We start from the raw sequence: 8202 nt of genomic DNA, 5'->3' as shown, positions 1-8202 counted from the left end.
TAAATTTGAACTTACATTGACCAGCCAAGGCTCATTCCCATATCAAACCCATAAACTAATATTTGTTTTTTGATGCTTTGTTCTCAGGACCAAGTTTGGGTGTTATTGTCATGTTTTATTTTTTTTTTTTATTAATTCTATAATACAGAGTTCATAATAATAAAATAATTAATTAAATAAATATCTTGGTGAGTATCTACTAGGCTTAAGACACTATCCTATTGTGCCCCAAGCTTAAAAAACAAGAAGTCAAAACTCTTACGGTGTAGTGTGAAAATTCTTAATTGGGAAACCCCCCTAAAATGGAGCAGGACATTTCAGCAGGAGGAGCTCTCGCAACTTACCACTTGTAGTCATTCGCAGACCCAATAGGAAGAGACAGACTGGACCTTATGCAGACTTGACCTTGCATGGATACTACTCTTCTACTCCAGGCAAGGGAAGAGACACTTTCTTCCTCTTCCCCCCATGCCCAAACAGCTCAGCCAATGAAAAGCCACCATACTATGGACTCCCAGTTTACTCCAAAGCACTTTTAGATCATAAAAGCCTTCCCAACTTACCCATTTTCTCTTTTAAAAAAGTGTACCTCTCCTTTGTTCCTGGACCTGCCTACATTTTTCTGTAGTTTATTTGTCTCAGATTGCAATTTTCTTATTCCTGAATAAACCCACCTCTTGCTAGTAAAATCACTGGCAGTTTTACTTTTTAACAATAGGTTCTAAATCTCCTGATGTGGGTAAATTAAGTGTACAAGTGGACCTTAAAATAACATCTGAACTCAAGTGGGGAAGGAATATGAAGCTGTAAACTAAAGCAATGATAGGCAGTGTAGAGGAGAAAAAATATATTTCATTCTACTCATCATTGTTCTTGGCTGAGACTTTTTGTAATAAAGAATAACAAGGAAAAAAAAAACAAATGGAAGTTTAATAACATGGATGCCTCCTGTATACAAGGGAGATAGCATCAAAATGTTCTAGGGTGCCTGGAGGACTCATTCGGTTGCTTCAGACTCTTGATTTCGGCTCAAGTCATGATCTCAGGGTTGTGAGATCAAGCCCTGTGTCGGGCTCCACGCTGAGCTTAAGATTCTCACTCTCCCTCTCCCTCTGCCCCTCCCCCCACTCCACTAGCATATGTACCCTCTCTCACTCTCTAAAAAAACCAAAAAACAAAAAACAAAAACCAACCTCAAAATGGCCCAAGCCACCACCTTAAATACCATCTTCAGCTAAAGACAAAAAAGATGTTGGGGATTGAGGGGACAGAAGCCCCCTCAATGTGAAGGTACCAGGAGAAGCACAGTAACAAAGGTGACAAGGGTTAGGTTGTGCTGCAGATTTAAGCCAGTGCCTTCTCCATTGATGAAGAGTTTCTTGTGATTTAGTCATCCTCTTCTTCCTGGTACTGAGAGGGAGCTACCCTTACAAATGGGGATTTCTCTTAAAAATGTTAATTTCCCTTACAAACGGATAAATTCTAATCTGTAGAACTTCTCCTGTGTCTGCTTCTTCTCAAAAATAATCAATTCAAAATAATTCTTACATCAAAGAGCCATATTTCAGAGTGGCACATTCTGCTACAATTCAGACAAATTAAAAAATGAGAAGGAAGAAGGAGATGTCTGACTAGACAGAGATGAAGGACTCCAATGAAACTTCATATTTTTCCGGCTGAGTCAATGCGGGAAAAGTAGTATAATTGGCAGAAATTGGAAATTTAGTAACAATGAGTTGTTTTGTGGAGAAAGGTGATAAATCTGGTCTGAGAAATTTTTAGTTTACAGAAACTGTAGAACATGCAAATAATGATGTCTAGCAGGCAGCTGGAAATGTGTAGCTAGAGTTTTGTAACAAAGTCAGGGAGCAGGGCGGTAGGACTGGGAGTGATTTACATGAAGCAATAAAAAGCTGCTACAATCTTGAATGGTGAGAATTGGATAAAAACAAATTGTGTATGGGGGATGGTGTGAGGAAAGAAATTTGGTACTGTAAGAAGAAGAAAAAGACCCAGCAAGGGCAGACAGCAAAACAGTAAACACAACATTAGTATTCAGAGATAGCCAGAGAGCCAGGATAATATCAAAAAAATCAGAAGAGAAAAAGTTCTCATTATGAAGAGTGTGATCAACTCTGTCAAATGCCACAGAGATTTTGGAAATAAATCATTTCCAAAATCACTCAGTATTGTTAATCTTGGGAATACAGAGCATGTTACTCCTAATAAGAACTACCAGCATTAATTAATTTTCAAACTAATAATTATATTTTAATTCTCTCTTCAAATTTGAGAAGGAACATACCCCTAAGAATGATGTCTCTGACCTTGTCTGAGTTGAGTTTCTCCTTGTACTAAGCAAGGATTTGCAGTTATTTCCAGAGGTGATGCCTCCTTTTGCCATCAGAATTACACACCCTCTCCTAGCCATCATTTCCAAACAGATGTCAGTGGTCTCAGAGCAGGAAGGCTCCTTCTCTGCCCTGTTCTTCAGCTTTAGCCACTTAATGCCCCGGAACAGTTGGAGAAATGGGTGAGAGCCAGAGTTGTGGGTCATAGCTGCTAATGTTCTGAGGAGCATTTTCACTGAACATTCCAACCAACCAGAAAAGAAAATAAGAATCAAAGGGAATATAAGTTTCGAAAGATCATGACATTTGAGGAGATATAGGGAGAAGCACCCCTTCAATGACATCATGTAGGCAACCTCTAATTTAACTTACCCTGAAACTGACACTATAAGCGGACAGGTTTGATTGAGATTATTCTGTGAATTTTTTAAAGCCATACCAGGCTACTATTACTTCAGTCCCCAGATCACCTCTCTCAAGAGGGCATCAAAGATCCGGAAGGTGGGGGAGTAGTTTCTCCAAGTCTTTTCCCTTTGCATTTCAAAGAGCTTTTCATTTGAGACACACAAGGAAATTTCTGTGGCCACTGTTTTCTACTGGTTTACTTTCATTGATGGTGGCAGTCAAAAAGAAACCTTGCCATTGGGGTGCCTGGGTGGCTCAGTTAAGTGTTTGCCTTTGGCTCAGGTCATGATCCCAGGGTCCTGGGATCAAGCCCTGGATGGAGCCCTGGATCAGGCTCCCTGCTCAGCAGGGAGTTTGCTTCTCCCTCCCCCTCTGCCCCTCGCCCTGGCTCATGCTTTTTCTCTCCCTCTCTCACAAATAAATAAAACCTTAAAAACAAACAAATAAACAAACAAACAAAAAACACATTACCATCATGGACATAGCCAGCTAACTTACATTTGCTTTTATATATGCATTATATTTTCTTCTTTGAAAGTGCTCAACCATCGTTTCTGTTCTCAGACACTGGGGTTTTTTTTCTAAAATATAAAGACAGATGTTATTTAAATTGAGAAAATTCAAAGGTATATTTAAAAATATTAGTTAAATAACGAGGACCTGGGAAAGAAGCCAAGGCAGTCACGGACAAAGGAAAGCAGGACTCGAAAGATGGCCATTCAATAATGGAGAGAAGGGAAGTATTTCAGTACTTTTTTTTTTTTAACAACTAGTGTGGTCAAATGGCTTCCTACTACCTGAATTTCCACCCTGAGCAAACTTTTCCTTTAAAAATTATTTCTCTTGGAGGCGCCTGGGTGGCTCAGTCGTTGGACTTCTGCCTTTGGCTCGGGTCGTGGTCCCAGGGTCCTGGGATCAAGCCCCGTGTCGGGCTCCCTGCTCCACGGGAAGCCTGCTTCTCCCTCTCCCACTCCCCCTGCTTGTGTTCCCTCTCTCGCTGTGTCTCTCTCTGTCAAATAAAGAAATAAACTCTTTAAAAAAAATGATTTCTCTTGTATAGAATTGTTGAATTGCTATATTGTACACCTGAAACTAATACAACATTGTATGTTAACTATACTGGAATTAAAAGTAAAAATAAATAAATAAAATAAAAAATAAAAATTATTTCTCCTAAATCCCAATTCTTTTTTGTTAAAACACAAGAAAAGCTCTTCATATGCTCTTCTCTAATTGTCAGGCTAAGCCGACTAAAGATGGAGTATCCATAGTCCATGGCTCAGCTCTGGCCAGTTAGAGACAGGAGACTGGAGCGAGCTGCATGGTGTTAATTTCCATTGCTGATTACTTTGCCTTCCCAAATGCTTTTCCCTCCCTCACTGTTCACCCTGTGAATGCATCCACACAGAAAAAGCCAGAGAATTTGTCCTCAGAAGCTCTCGAGTTTAATAACTCAGAAATTTCTTATAAACCTAAGTTGAAGGTATAGAGATACACAGATACAGTATAGAGTTGGTATGGAAATGAAGAATAATTTATTTTTAGTTATGGTAAGCATGAACATACATCCTGGATACTATCATTTCAAATAGCTTGTGCCATTTTTTTATATGTTCACCACTTTTTTGTTTAGTCACTACAGTGCATATGATAAACCTTACATAAAGCATAAAAGTACTTAATGCTCTTGTTTAAGCCAAATATAAGAAATAAAAACATGAGGAGTAGAGAAATCTGGTATCTAATGGGTTAAGATACTTCCTTTGTGCTTTGTAAATTAATCAGGGAAGATTAATTGAAATAAAGGGCTTGGAGACCATCTTTCAGCTTTTAGCAACTTTGTCCCTCAAGTAGGTCACACAAAGAGAATATATATATTGTTCGTGAGGTAAGTCAGTTTAGACAAAGCCAGTATATGTGTGGTCACTCCTCAGAACTTTGGGGACTGAGTTGCTGAGACAGCGCTGTCACTTGAAAATAGTTTTAATGCTTTACCACCCAAATTGTTTCTCTTCATCTGCTGTCTGCAAGCTCAACCTAGTGGTTTTTAAACCCAAATACAATTAATTACTTTTTATTAATAATATCCAGACCTAAATTTCATTTTTTTCAAGGAAAACACCCCACCCTTGATTTATAAAATCACAAAACATCAAGCTGGAACTCATTCTTCTATTCCTACAGTAAATATCTTTGCATACCTGCTTGAGGCTCAGCCTCTTATCCCACACCTTCCTTTCACAGATGAGAAAACTCAAACCCAGAGATTTAAAATGTCTCAACCAAGTTCACAAATCAGGACAAATTTGTTTTAAAAGACAGAAGTAGGCTGAGTCTGTGAACACTAATTCAGTTTAAATCCAGTTATTAATAGAGTTGGTTTCCTTCTGCTGAGCCTTTCAGGAAATATTAATGTAGAAAAGAATCGGCTAGCGTAGTCACACAGCGTGTATCTTGATGCAATAAAGAACCTCATAAAGCAAGCAGATCATCCCAAGAATCACTGCATTTAGAAAGATGTTTTAGATCCTTAAAACTCCAAGTGTGATCCTTGGATTGGCCCTGGGGGCTTGTTAGAAATGCAGGATCTCAGGCCCCATCCCAGCGTACTGAAACACTTCTGCATTTTAACAATATCCCCAGATAATGTGTATATGCGTTAAAGTTTGAAAAGGACTATTTTAGATGATCTTGGAAATAGCTTCTAATCTTAAAAATGTAGGAGTTAAAATGTGTGTGTTTAAATGACATCAAGAGTATCTTATTATTCAAAGTAATTCTGTTGTGAATATTTTCATAAAGTGAAGAATTTCTTCTAAAATAAATTATCTCCAATTTACCTTAGGTGTCAATGGGAAATTCTCATACGTGGATTTCAGATTATATAAAATAAGGTCAATCTAGAAATCATAGAAGTAGAAGCATGAAGAAATAAAATGCTCTCAAAAGAAAATATTAGATAAGCAATACATAAGTTGCTCTTCTTTGAAAATGCACTTGTTCTACGGTTCATTAGTTCAAAACTGATTTATATAGAATTTATTGTAATTCAGTCTGAAGTTGGGTGAAATTACTTCTGTACTATTTATAGACAAAGAAGTCTCATAAGTTAATTCCAAAAAAAATAATTTTCTTCTTAAAGAAAAACATTATTTTTCAAATTTACAAGTCTCTATTTTCATGTAAGTAACTGCTATATAAGCAAGGGCAAGTATTGTTTGTACACTCGACTAATTACAAATGATTCTTAGCTAGTAATTAAAGTAACTTTAAAAAAGCAACATTTGGTTTATTTGGTTTGCCCGGCTGTGCACATAAAAATAATAAAACTTTTAAAGCCTGTAAACTATCCATGAATTTAAACAAATCCAAATTAGGCAGCATCGCTGAATTTTAATTGATTACTCACTTAATATCTGAATCTTTTCTTCTCCTAAGATCCTTTGAAAGTGCTTAAGGACAATGTTACCATTTCTATTTTATGAGCTTCTAAATACCTAAACTAAAAAGACAGTATGATATTTCTTTCAAAACTAAATTAATCTGCGTGTAAGACCAGTGTCTTAACCCACAGTTTCAACGTTTTATGTTGTAAAGCAAAGATCGTCGTAGTTTCAAACATACAATTTTATTACTTTTAAGTACATGTTGCCCTGTAGGTGTTTTTCAACAATAACCCCATTTTTAGTGGCTGTTTGCTATCTACAATGATGGGCTTTGGTGACTATTTTGAGGAATTTGCATAAAGCAGAACTGTTGCTCATAAAGTAAATAATAAAAATAATTTTATAGAATTATTCATACAATAATAACTAATGACTGCACTAGTTTTTATAATATGATACAGATCATTTGTGAGCGTAAGAAAAGTGCTGGGTTACATGCCTACAACTTCCATTTATCTATATCCAATATCTTCCTTTCAAAAGACATTAATTTACAAAATGCTTGTACTTTTATGGTTACTACTGTTGGATCACCGTGAAGCCTGCATTTTGCCGATTTCTATTGGCCTGTGTCATTTTATCATTTTAAAAATCTATAACCACCCTAGCAACTATAATTTCACCTGACTTTTTATACTGCCTCTGAACTTTAAGGTTTTCAAACAGTGTGACACATAACTTCAGTGGAGCATACAGCTCATGCTTTTATTGCATTTAAGCCTTTGGAATTTTTATATTTATTTCATGTATTTAAACTTTCACTAAATAGAGAGTCCTAAAGTCATTCATAACAAACATTCGGGCCATTTTCTTCCATCTACCAGATAGTTAATAAAGAGTATAGAATATCATTTATTTAGTGGTCTTATGTAAAATCAACTTTCTAAGTTCCTGAAAGTTATGACCAGACTTACACACTAAAAAGAGTTAAAGAATGAATTACTCACTTCTATAAATATATTGTTTATAATAATCTAAATGAAAATAGAGCAAAATATTTTCTGACCTTCTCTGTAGTATAAGCGGTGTTAAGGAGTGAGTTAAGAAGGAAGAAAGTTAAAAGTAAACAGCACTTATACATGGTTTAATAGTTGTCTCTTAGGACACTATTTTATGATGATCCTACGGAAAAGAAATTTTCTCCTGACTGCCTGTCCTGGGTAAATATTACCTCAGATAAATGCCGTATTTTGACTAAATAAGTCTGTATAAACATAAGACTGTTTTATGTTGGTTTCCTTAGTTTCCTTAGTTTTTCTGCATTAATTCAAAATTCAAGCCATGATTCCCCTTAAAACACTCTATAAAATAGTATTCATGACTTCATACAGTGAGGATGATATTTTCCTTTATAAATGCCACATAAAATCTGTGGTCAATTTTAAATAGAAAAATTGTGAAAATCCCAACATAACCACAGATTGCCCTCCATCACCTGTCCAATAAATTCTAACTTTAGGTTTTTACTATCTGACAGAAATCCTTTACAGTCTTGGGGAAAAAGAGCAGCCTTTTGTTTCTTGTGCATTTGTCTGGGTGACTTTCTCTTTTCCAGTTGAGAATGAATTGAGGATAAACATTATAATTCGTATCTGCATAGGGAAAAATTGAGAAGTATATTTCCTCCAGAAATAAAACTCAGAAAACTTAAAAGAGAGTTTTACCATTGAGGAAGAAAAGAAACAAATGAGAAAATGTTTTTTAAATATACATGTAGTTACCAAAAATATACTAAAGCCTAAAATAATTAATCTTCTACTAAAAAAAAAAATGTCTATTTTAAATTGACTTTGAATGTTATAGTCATGAATGAGAGTTTATTAAACCTACCGGGCTAAAACTTGACTTATATATGTTTTTCTGTTAGAATATAAGTTTAACTTTTTTCAATTACTAATATTAGCAGTTGCTACCAGATGTAGGAATTTATTTACATGAGCTATAAAAATCTTACATTTAATTTCATATTAAAGTCTAGAAACAGCAGATATTCATGCTTG

General features: G+C 35.6%; 1 long non-coding RNA gene across 1 annotated transcript in view; it reads right to left on the bottom strand.

The window, feature by feature from the left end:
- Positions 1 to 3282: 3282 nt before the first annotated feature.
- Positions 3283 to 8202, bottom strand: part of LOC116633730 — a 156690-nt gene continuing 151770 nt past the window's right edge. Inside the window, exon 3 of the long non-coding RNA XR_004299774.1 lies at positions 3283 to 3337. This is a non-coding gene — a long non-coding RNA (uncharacterized LOC116633730). The remainder of the gene's footprint in view (positions 3338 to 8202) is intronic.

Source organism: Phoca vitulina, unplaced genomic scaffold (assembly GCF_004348235.1).
Source record: "Phoca vitulina isolate PV1807 unplaced genomic scaffold, GSC_HSeal_1.0 scaffold8, whole genome shotgun sequence".
Lineage (NCBI taxonomy): Eukaryota > Metazoa > Chordata > Mammalia > Carnivora > Phocidae > Phoca > Phoca vitulina.
This window is presented reverse-complemented; position numbering and strand designations above follow the sequence as displayed.